Source organism: Corvus hawaiiensis, chromosome 2 (genome assembly GCF_020740725.1).
Source record: "Corvus hawaiiensis isolate bCorHaw1 chromosome 2, bCorHaw1.pri.cur, whole genome shotgun sequence".
Classification (NCBI taxonomy): domain Eukaryota; kingdom Metazoa; phylum Chordata; class Aves; order Passeriformes; family Corvidae; genus Corvus; species Corvus hawaiiensis.
This window is the reverse complement of record NC_063214.1, coordinates 29,092,119-29,104,160: the sequence shown is the minus strand read 5'-3', so window position 1 is coordinate 29,104,160 and position 12,042 is coordinate 29,092,119. Positions and strand designations below refer to the sequence as shown.

Below are 12,042 nucleotides of genomic sequence, written 5' to 3'. Positions count from 1 at the left end.
GGAAAAGGAGTTCAAATTCCGGTGCCTGGGCTCCCAAACACCAGGTCACTAGTGAAGGATCAGGAATCAGTGTCCACCTTTTCTTTACCTATATGTGATGAAGATGGGTCCCAGGAAGAGGAACAAGGAAACTGCACTCTCAAGTGAATCCATTTCTGTACAACAGATTCATTTGTTTATGGGGGGATGAACTGGAGTGTCCCACTGAGGGTAGTAGGCTGAGTCACGTGAGAAGGGAGCCTATCCTACAGTATGTGTTTCATTTGCTTAGTTTGGGGGGGCTGTATTAAATCCACACACCACAGGAACGATGGTCTTAAAACAGCTGATATGCTCACTAGGCTAAAATTAATGTTCTTCATGTTTCATTTTGGTGGTGCCTTTCCTTGACATATCTGGCTCTACCTGCAGTTGTAGTTATTCCAGAAAAGGAGTGCCTTTTTCTGGTTTAAGATAAGCCACTCCTGTACTAGGTTATAGGTGCTGCTCAGTGTTACCTTGCCTGGTCTCTTCAGTACTGTTTGCTCTCCTTTTTATGGCCATCTTGTCTCTTCAGGTCTTGTCTCTTCACGCTGACAGTTTTTCTGTCTTGAGCTATCTGCCTGTGTAGTCCTTGGAAAGCGTCTTATAACGAGAAAAGTAAAAAAAAAAATTGAACATTTTCCAGCAGGTGTTCATGGGCACAAGGAGCAGGTATGTCCTTGGGAAATATCAGCTCAGAGTCCACATTTCAGAATGTGCTCTGGCACATATTGCTCGTTCAGGAGAAGCCATACATAAGTGCTTCTGAGACATCTACACCTTGTTTATCAGTTCAATGTCATTGAACATTTTCTCTCATCCTTTCACCAGAAGGAAAAAAACCATGAGTGCATACAAAAGGGTCAGTGTTTTTGAAAGGTCAGTAATTCCAGATGAAATGCAAACCTAAGGCTTAAAAAAAAAAAAATCTCCATTGAGCAATAAGGCACTTAGAGTTTGACTTTGTTACGCAAGAGAGAAACTTTCCAGCTGGCTGGCAGTGGCTCCAAAGGGTGTCCGTGTGGTTATTGATTAATTAAATCTATTGTTACTCACTTCTTTCATTAATCCAAGTGTTTTCTCTTCACTTGTGTCCCTGCATAACCCTGTTCTAAAGATTTTGAATCTGTCGGAGACAACTGCTTTGAATATCAGGTTGCTTATTTGAAATGCTAACTGTTCCTGTCTCAGAAATTTCTAGGTGTGGCATTTTATACCTCAGAAGAATGAGAAAGCTACTTAAAGTTGAAGGTGTCTCCTCTCTCATGTTCAGGCCTGGAACTCTGTAATGTGTAACAGAGAGGAAGGGCAAGAAAGGCTGGACCAGAGGGGTGGCTCCGCTACTTTCTGTAGCACCGCACTCAGTTCCAGTGCTGAAACAAAAACCTTAGCAGGTTGTGTGAGGAACAGATGCCTCTAGAGGTTTGACACTTGCTGCTCAGGGTTCTAAATCTCTGGAGGACTAGTGTGGAGGACATTAGTAATATCAGCAAGCCAGCAGCACAATTTTGCTTCTCCATCTACTCACCTTGGCCCCAGTGAAAATCTCTGAATAGCTTAATACTCACATAGCCCTCTGCTCATGGTCCCAACAACCAAAACCACTGAACAGTACTGCTGCCCCAGCAGTAGGAGGCTGTGTCTAAAAACCCAGAGAAAAGCCCAGCTCTCTCTAGGCCACGCAGTCCCCAGTGCCTCTGTTTGCTGTACTGAGGGTACTTTGTGTGCTGGTCCCTGGCCCAGTGCCACTGACTTGTGTCACACAGGAAGCTGAACCCCTGCCAGCTGGGAGCCGCTTCTGGTCGCTATCTCCAGCCATCGGTGCTTGATTGGAGCCTGTTAACCAGGCTCCTGACCTGCCAGCCTCGCAGGTCCCAGGCATTTGCTTTCCCTTTCGAGCCCTTGAGATAGCAGGGTCTGTTCTACGGCAATGAAGGTGTTCAGGAAATGCCAAGTCTGAATTAACTACTGTTGGGTACCGGGAATTTTTAGCTTGACTGGAAACATTTGCCAGAAAGTCGGATGGACTCTGTTCATGCCCAAGAGCAGAGCAAACCTCCTTGTTAAAGCTTCCCCACAGAAGCAATTCTTTATCAGAGCAGTGACAAGTCACTCCTAGTTCCTTCCTGCTCTATACCAGCCCTATTTCCATTGAGATACAGGGGTCATTTGAAGGGTAAAGCTGCAGCCATCACTCAAGTTAAGAGAGCACCACCTCCACCTTTCTGAAGCAGGGAAAGAGAGGAGACACTTCCAGTTCAAGACTATTTGGCTGCTTTATAGTTTTGTTTGGTGAACATAAAAGAGACTTGGAAATTTTGGAGGCCTCTTTTAGGAAATCCTTTACAAGTTCCTTTAGGAGATGGGCTTTACCTCAACAATTCAACTAATTACAATTAGTCACTTGATCCTGGAAGAACAAGGAAATTGTATCATGCATGTTTCATACAGGATTTACTTAAGCATTCAGGGGTTTAGTACTTTGGCACCTGCAGTTAGTCCTTTTGCTTGTAATTTTGGTTGGCAATAATACTGATGCCTTTGTACCAGAGAAATGGGCTTCCTCTTCTGAAGAGCAACGATAATGTCAGCTGGCAGGCTCATTTCTTGCAAAAATCACATGCAAACAAAATATGCATAGGTTGGCCTTGCAGTCCAGTGGGATAACAAAGGAGACATTTGTGCCTGGGGATGACCATTTTCCCCCAGTTGCCGAGGGGGAGGGAGGGAGGTACCCGAAGATTGCCTTGTTGGTTAGTGTAGATCACCCTGGTTACAGCAGTGCTGCTAACAAACTGTGGTAAACCTTCATGCAACATAGCATCAGGAAGGACACCTACTTTCCCTAAAGCATTGTCAAATGGGACTTTTTAACCATTTCCTAGCCACAACAATATGTTGGCCGTTGTGAGAGTCCCTCCAGAGGACCTAAAACCTCAGAGAGGGGCTGGCACAGCAGATGGGGAGGAGCAGCTGTGGGGAGGAGCAGACGTGTTTAGGTTGCATGCTGCTTAGCAGTATAAATGTGTTGAGCACAGAGGAAATTTGCAGTCAATTTGGTGCAAACAAAATATTCAGCACAATTGCAGTAATTAAACAGGGATACTGCTTTTAACTAAACATCTGTTACCTTTTCTGATTGAATTAAATAGTTACAAGCCTCTGAGGCTTATTATTACTCTCTCTTCCTTTCTATCTTAAATCTCTTTTCCTGCTGTCTGTTTTATCAATCAGTGATTATGCCTGAGGATTTTTCAGCGTCTCTCTTTGATCAGATTAGAAATGTTTGTGGTTTCTTGCTCTCTGAAGCCTCGCACACAGAGGACAATTTTCCACAGCTACCTCAGCAGTGCCTTTGTGCCAGCAGCTGCCTGCCCTTCTCCGCTGAGGCACCACTGCTGCCCTAACCTCTGTGGAAGGGACGGATCCTGGAAATAACTTGATCCTGATCTGAAAAAGGCTGCCAGTAGAAGCAGAAAATGCTTTGCCATCATACAGTGATATCTAACACACACGAACAAAGGCTCAGCCCTTCCCTGAATTGCAATGCGGCTTCACCTGCTTTTGGAGTTGTGTTAAAGCAGTGTAAGGTGCTATGACCAAAGCAGGTGTAGGCAAAACCATTTAACTCCGTACTATATCAAAGAATTTGATTGTTACCATCTCCCCCCTGAAGAGCCACCACAAACAGTGTTTTGGGTGCTGATGTCTACAACCTGCACTACCTGATCCCACAGCAGTAGCAGGGATGACTCTTCTAGCCTTCTGTCTCTTCAGATCTTCTGTTGCTTTCTCATCATCTTATCCTCATCCACCTTCCATGTTTTCCTCTCTGCACTCTTCAAATATTTCTGTATTGGTGTTTTAGGTCATCTTAGTGAAGCTGGAAGAAAAACTGGTTATGAAAGAGCAACAGTGATAATCAGCTCAGCAGCACAGCTCCTGTGTACTCAACTCCACTAGATTCCCTCGAATGCAAGTGCCTGGCCTCACCTGACCTGTGGCCGCAAGAAATCCTGCCTTTGTCTTGGCTTAAATTTGCTCCAAATAGGTCACCCTATCTAAGAAAGGCCATAAGAAAAGAATCCTAAACATTTTAATTTCTGAACTGGCAATAATCTTGGACAGGGCACCACAGAGCTTATAAATAGCTCTTTGAGTGCCCGTGATGTCACAAACCACAGGAGCCTCTGACTTGTGATTTATTACATCGGATCATGACTTATTCATAGGCTCGTAGTTTGCAGCTTATTTACAGTCAGTACACCCACTATTATTCCTAAGCTGTCCCAGTGTTATGCAGATACATAAATGCTGCCTGGAACTGAAACAGTAAACAACCAATTAAAAGTTTAACCTCTTCCTTTCTGACCTCTTCCTACATGATTAACTGAGGATATTGTTGCATAAATTACAGTTGTGTCAGATAATGAAAAACTGGTGTTCTTTCATTTGCCTGTGTATCACAGTTACACTAAAAAACATTTGTAGATTTTTTAATATTTTGCTCAAAAATAATTTCTCATTAAAACTGCATTTCTTTGAAGACATGTTCTTTCCTTTTCTTCTCTGCAAGATTGTTGTTCTACAAGACTTCCTAGAATAAAACAGCAAAAGCTAATTTCTGGAATTTAATGAAAGAAGAATTTTAATTCTTTTTATAGTTCTTGACACTGCACACATAAACACACAAATTGGTTTATCTAAACAGCAGCTTGAAAAACTAGAGTTGGGCAATGTAATTAGAAAGGGAAAAGCTTGCTATTCAGATTAATTAAGCTAAGTAACATTGAATTTTTATGTCACATCTTTTTGGCACGGGGGTAATCTCATCTACTTTGACCATGTTTCGGAAGAGGTCACAGTTAAGATTTAAATACAGGGCAGTATAAACCTCAGGCATTAATGAGTCCTGAATATAATGATTTTTAGATTGGAAAAATTCTTTGTTCCACTCCCTGTCTATATCACTGAGTTACAGGGATTATTTGGTTTTCATAGCCCGATTGCAGAGAAAAGCACCCACCTAAAAATGTACAGAAAGAACTACGCCATTTCAACCAGTGCTTGTTCAACTGCTTGCATTTTAAAATAAAGAAAATCTCACCCTGAGAAAAATGTGTGATTATATTCAGGTATCTGAAACCTGTTATTTCCTCAGATCTAAGAGCAGACAAGGGAGTAACTGTATCATTCAGAAATGGCAAAATGGGAAACAATTTATGTGGCTCCTCTCAGTATCAGTGGACCTGGCTGGTACATCAGTGTATTCTCTCTATCAAAGGTTACTTTAGAGCACTCCTAAACATATTGTTGTGATTTACTCCCTGGCTTTTAAAAAAAATCCCTCAGGTGAATCTGAGGCTGTAGGAGAAGAAAAGCAATTACCAGTACTAATGTCCTGTACAGTATCTCAGTCTATGCATCATAGTTTCATAGTCTGTGATCTTAAAAGTAGTCCTCAGAACAGAAAATCCTTTTACATTCTCACAGGACCAAGTACCCTAACCCAGTTGGTCAAAGAACATCAAACACTACATGTCAATGTGATTTGCAAGAGACAAAGGAAACTTTTCTGAAGCCAACCAGTTCTTTCTAAACATTCATCTGTATTAATTAAAAGATTTACAGTGTTAGCAGCCCTTACTGGAATTGAAATGGAGTGCAGATAAGATGGTTCAAGGTGCATGAGAAATTAGGTTTACTGAAGTCTTCTCTGTACAAATTTTGCGTTAAATACCTAATGTTGTTTCTCAGTAGTGAGTTGTTTAGCTAAGGTGTACCAGTGGCCATGAAAGAGAAATCTAATGTACAGCCTGTCAGCACTATTTCTTCTAGCTGAGTTTAGGTAGGTGGCCTCAAAGCCGGGTTTTATTCATTGTGACCTGCTTTTAAATATGAGTGTTTTCAGACTCTTGCTGGGGTAGGCAGAGAGTGGAGATCATGGCAGAGCCATGTGCTTGCTGTCTCTGAAAAGAAGAGGGACAAGGTGCCTTAAATTGAAGAAGAACACTTATCTTTGTTCAAAGAAAAAAATGTCTGTGTGTACTGCTACTAATCTCAGGTGTTCAGTCATCAAGGCCTTCAGAAGGAAGAGGCCTTCAAAATTTAGAAATCAAATGATCAAATAAGTAAATAGGGAAAAAATCTTTTTTTTAATACCCCTGCATACGGGGGACATTGGTGAGGAGAGTTCTGTTTTCAAGGTTTTTTGCGCAGTCCTAACAGCTCAAATCCCATTTCCCTTTGATCAAAGTACCTACGCAATCCCTTGATACCAGGAATTGCAGCTCTAAGGAAAATATTGCAAAACTTTCCTGTATGAAAGCACACAGATTTTTTGGTATCGTCCAGTTCCTGGCACACTGCCACTGGCACCGGGCAGTGCCGGAGGCTCACCGGGTGCCTTCCACAAGTATCCACTGTGGATCTTCCTAGGTCTTACCATATCCCTGGACATGTGGCAGCAGCCACCATCAGAACCCGGACAATGGCTATATAAACCTTTGCTGGTGTCTTTCTTATGTCTTATTTTGGATTTGGAAGAGTTAATAAATATACAGATTTGTTTTTCCTCCTCTGTAATTAGATCCCAGATGAAAAATGTCATAAGCCTCAATTACATCCTTGATCTCCCGAACAATAGAAACTGTGTTAAAAAACCCAAAACAACTGTCTTCCTAGGAAGGGTGGATGCTTGTCAGTGATCCTCAGCTGAGTTTCTGGTGTGAGCCTTGCCCAGGCTGGCTGGGGGTAGTGAGGGGGGCTGCCCGCCGCTGTGGGGGCACCTCCTGCTTCCCTGAGCTGGGCTGGGCTCCTGCCAGGCAGGTGTTTGTGGCTCAAGAACTGGCAGGGTGCTCTGCAGCAGTGTGGAGAGGTGTTGGGAAAGGGGGACCCTGGGCAGGTGGGCGAGCAGCTTGCTCACTGCTGTAAGAAGTGGCTTCTTTCCAGTTGGGAGTGCTTTGGCAGAGGGATGGGGTGGACAGATGCTCTGCACTTGCCCAATTTATCTTATGGAGTGGTGTCTTCCCTCTCCTGTACTAAAAATACTTCCCTGAAACGTGCCCTCCTGTGCACTCAGTCGTGCAGAGAGCCTGACCCTCAGCTCAGCTGGCAGAAAGCAGTCTTCTGGCATTTTCTGTGTACTTCAGGAAGGGCACAATCAGCTGCCCAGGACCATTATCAAAAAAATTGGGACATAGAATTGCACACATTAACCCAGCCTCTCCTCTCTTCCTCCTCCCTCTGACTCAACAGGTGGTGTAAGCTCCAAACAGCATCCTTATCCTACAAATGTGTTTAATTTCCTTAACAAATTGAGGTATTAGGAATTTTAAACCCCAGATGTTTCGCAGTTATGTAAACCAAGAGGCACCCAGATGCTCACGTAAGAGCAGAGGGAAAATCCCTTTGGGAACATGTGCCTGGCCCATGGCTGCAATGGGCTGCCAAGCAGTGTTATTCAAGATGTGACGTGCAACAGCCTGAGATAGCAAAAGCCCAGGGCAAGGAGAATGAGGTGAAGGTGTAAAGTGACATACTGTTCCTTTTCTTTTTCCCTAGGTGGGCCTTGGGAAAATTAGAATATACTAGAGTTGTGCCTTCCAAATCTAGAGCCAAATTCTCCTCTGCATGAACTCACAGACACCAGCCAACCAGAAAGAGGCCTGCATGACAACAAGTATCAAAAGAAAAAAGACGTAACAAAACAGGTAAATATTAACATTCAGTGGTTCCCAGTGTACTGTATTTCATTTTCCCCTCCTTGTTTCGCTCCCCTATGGAGACAAAGAATCATTGTCTGGAAAAGAAGAAATTTCCTCTTGTTTTGTTGCATTAGGGCATATAGGAAGTTTTGAAAATGCTTGCATTTTTGAAAATTCTTGTCTATTTTTAGAACTGTCACAGACACTGAGTCTGTTTCCTGGAGGTCTTTCGTGGTGACCTTGAGATGGTGACTATGAAGTCTTTGAACTCTTAGAGAAAGTAGCTGGGTCTTTATTTCCTTCCAACAGCTTCTTTTGTCCTTTCAATTGAAGAGATGTTAATGAACACACACTGTTAAAAACAGCTATTCCTACCTCATACTAGAGGTCATCTACACCATAACAGCTCTGCTGAAAAGAGGAAAATGATCTCCTGATGTGGATTCAGTCCTGTGTGAGCTTTTGCTTTCCTTTCTTCTGCAAGGCTCTGTCCCTCACCCAGAATGGGCAGCCTGCCTCTCTCTACTCTGGGATGTCCTGTGTCACAGGGATCAATGACACAACCTAGCCTTATCTTGTACTAGGAAATTATAGAGCTATCTGGAGTGCAGAAAATACCTTTTCTCTCCCTCTCCTCCCACTAGTCAACTTCAATCAGCACAAGCTTTACTGTAAATGCAGTGATAAGAGGAAAAAGCAGCAGCAGGAGGCTTTTTACTGGTGTGGCTTATTATTACTATCTGACAAAATAAACTTCAAATGCAGTACTGAGGCCTGCTAGTTGCATCATTGCCCCTGTAGCTGTATCTTGTTTAGTGGAGGCAAAAAATGAGATTTGAAACTGTGTAACCAGTGAGGCGGGACTTTATTAAAAGTTGCAGCACCACGAGGAGTGAAGGAACTAAGCTGCAGGTACGTAATAAAACATTCGATAATGTTTTAAGGACATCTACATGAATATGGGGCCTTTCCAAGGGGACCTTCACAAAACTCTGTGTGTCTCTTCTCATTCCATCTCGCCTCTGTTCAGATACCGAGGAATCCATGGCTGGGATATCATCAGGCCTTTCTGGCTGAAAGCTACCGACTGTAATAGTGCCTGACTCAGTTTCAGCCTAGTGGCCTCCTGAAACTCTCAATATGTGCCAGATATAAGGAGCTCTTCATCATGCAGGTATCTCCAAAGAACCAAATTAAGGCCAGCATATCCTGGCATGTAGAGCACTAATCAGTCCTCTGAGGCTGAGTCACCATTGAATCTCACCAGACCAGGTTTTGAATCAGGTCAGAGGATCAGTTGTTTATCGTCAAAATCCTCAAGCTCTCTATCCCTACTTGCCAGTAAAGCTGTTCAGCTTCCCGCCACTGTTTCGAAGCGTTACTCGTTCAAAGTGGCCTGTGCTTGACTTCTCCTTAATGCAGCTCCCTGGAGAGGAGGAAACACAGTGTCACCCTGGGCCAGAGCTGGGTGCCCTGGGTGAGTGACCTTTGCCAAGCTAACCTGCCCTCACCTTGCCCGGCAGCATTAATTGCCTCTTAGGGCAGCTTTGTCGACAGCTCTGGGAGGTTGGGACAGACAGCTCATGCTTCCTCTAGTTAGGAGCCAGTAATAGCCACTTTGAGTCCTGGGATGAGAGAAGGAGAGGCTGGTAATACCCCTGCTTCAGTGCCCCATTAGAGTGGAGGAATCCTCAAAATGTGGGTTAGTTTCAGCTGAGCCCCCTCCCTCTCCAGCCCAGGCTCTTCCTCATCTTGTTTCAGCTCTGCACCACAACCCACGTGAGGAGGGCGTGATGCTATTTATTCTTGTTTCCTCCCTCTCTGACATCCTATCAGAAACACCAGTCTGAGTCAGAGGCAGAGGCTGTGACTGAAATGAGAGAGAAAACTCGGAAATGCACAGATTTCAGCCCAGTGTGGCTACCCCAGTTCTTTGGAAAACTGGGCCTCAAAAATGTGTGAGATACTCAGCAAAACAGCAGCTAAGGAAAGATTATGTGAATTAGAAAGTGCCCAGCAAGCAGCAAGAAAAGGAGTGGCTGGCTTGTTGTACGTAAGGAACAGGACTCAGAGGAGTGTTGTAGCATGGGTGTTACATGACCTTCTACCCTCTTGCAATATCTGCTATTTTTGGACATTTGCTGAGAAGAATCCCTCCAAGATCACTCCTCTGGTTTATTGGGTGGTGATAGCTGGGTTTTCCAGCACAAACAGAACTGTGCTACAGCGAGAGGTTTCCAGCAGTGATATTTTTCCACATGCATTTGAATGAAAAGTCATTTAAAAGCCTACTCTCTGCATTTGGCAAGTAGGGGCAGGGTACCCCAAACCAAACACACGTGTCCAAATATTCTAGTCCCAAACACTTAGATCTAGCTGCTTACAACGTGTTTCATTACACATTAAGCAGCACAGATCTGGAAGGATCTGGAAATACTTTCCACATCCAGATCTCCCCAGCAAGAACCATGTCTTGGGCAGATTGCATTTTTATTGCCTTCATTGCCTTGCTGAGATGATATCCCAGTACTTAAGGTGAACTGTGTGAGTAATGGTACCTCAGTAGAATGGAGCCATTTACTTCTGCTCAAGTGAACTGGTGCTTAATGGTCTGTACAGTTATATGACCTCTGGTTGCAATCTGATCAGATAGCACAAACTAAATGCATTGGAGTCTTGCTGATAACAGGAGAGTGGAGGGTCAGGATCTAGGGTATTGCCCAAAGTAGGGACAACTGGTCAGCAGGTGGCAATCTTATATCTGAAGCAGGAAAGGCCCACCACTGCTAGAAAAATTTGCTACCCGCCGTGTCTCAGTGAGACGTGTAATCTAGAGACCTGGATGCTTTGGGTACTGGTTCTAATCACACGGGTTTAATTTTTCTTTGCAGTCTGTTAACAGCACACTTTTGCCATGTCCCAGATATTATGACTTAGTTTCCCTTCCTTCCATTGTGCTGTGCCCTCTAGTTGCAGATCTGATAGGTTATATTCAGCCTCCTCCTTGGCCAGACAGCAGAACAGGGCCAGACATGCAGCCTCATTATTTGCAGCTAAAAAGCTGCTGTGGAATGGGTGCACCTTGCAAATGCAAGCCCTGCATTATCATTAACCAGATCTGCTGCTCAGGTCTGTGAGAGAAGAGTGTCTTGGTCCTTGTGGGCATGAATGGCTCACTAACTTCACTGGCCTGGTTTGCCCATGCAAAGTCAGTCAGCTGCAGCAGTTTGGTCAACACCAACTTTAATACAACACTTCAGCTTAGGCATCTTTGCTCATATAGTGCTACTTCAGAAATTCTTTCCTTTGGGCCTTTTTATAATACAGAGAAAAGAATGGCACAAACCATTTCCAGAGCATTTGACCTCATTTTCAGCCTGTCAAGTGGGAGAGAGGCCGTGAAGCATAAGGAGAGTGGTTGGGACCAGGCAGGGAGTATGCAGCAATGGCAGCATTTGTGATACATGTTGTCCTAACAACAGCAGCTTTCTCTAACCCAAGATTTCCTGTGCTAACATCTTGAGGAATCCTTGGGTATGGCCTGTTACCTGAAAGGCACTTCATGCTCCTGTGGGGAGGGAGGAGGTGAGAAAAAAACTGATGCTGCTTCTTTTGAAATGAATTTAGCATTGAGGAGAGTAACTTGTTCCCAAACCTGGAGCCTGAAGCTCTGTCTTATCTACAGGGCAGGGAAACAGGCAGAGCTGGAGCAAATGTTCCTATCCTGCATTTTCTAGGTGAACTGGGACCTTGCATCCATGCATGTGACATGCTGCAGGAAAAGCGCAAGTGTTGGTGATAGCCAGTTCTTTCTTGTGCACTTTGCTGGGCATGAACAGTGGCCAAACTTCTTACAGACCTCAGAGTACCAGCCCCCAGCAGTCTGATGTAACAGTGCTTATCCCAGTTTCACGCAAGCAAGGTAAGGGACCTAAGACTAGGTGACCTGGGCACGGTTGCATGACAGGTTTGTTGCAAGACAAGCAGTTATACCAGAGCCTCCCAAATCCTTGCCCTTTCTCTTGGGTTAGAGCAGCTTCGGTTGCCCATTCAGATCTCAGCCCCATAACCAAACAGTTAATTTGGGCCTATTGTAAGTGAGATATGAACCACTGAGGATTAAAAGCCATTTTTCTCATCCTGCCAGCAGTCACCAACTGGAATTTGACAGCTAAGCACTGCTAGTCTGTGCTTCATCTAAGCTGGCAGCCTTCTTGCTGAAGTCAAGGTCATTGGGAATAGCACAGTACAGTGAAGAGGCAATTAAAGCACACGGAAGCCACCCAGGCACTCACAGCGGGTTTGATTTCTCACC

At 44.2% G+C, this 12,042-nt stretch overlaps 1 long non-coding RNA gene across 2 annotated transcripts in view; it reads left to right on the top strand.

Annotated features, from left to right (window-relative positions):
* The window catches only part of LOC125322106, a 96,556-nt gene that overhangs the window by 63,930 nt on the left and 20,584 nt on the right, over positions 1–12,042 (top strand). For both annotated transcript variants that reach the window (XR_007201840.1, XR_007201841.1), the window contains one exon: positions 7,585–7,733. This is a non-coding gene — a long non-coding RNA (uncharacterized LOC125322106). The remainder of the gene's footprint in view (positions 1–7,584; positions 7,734–12,042) is intronic.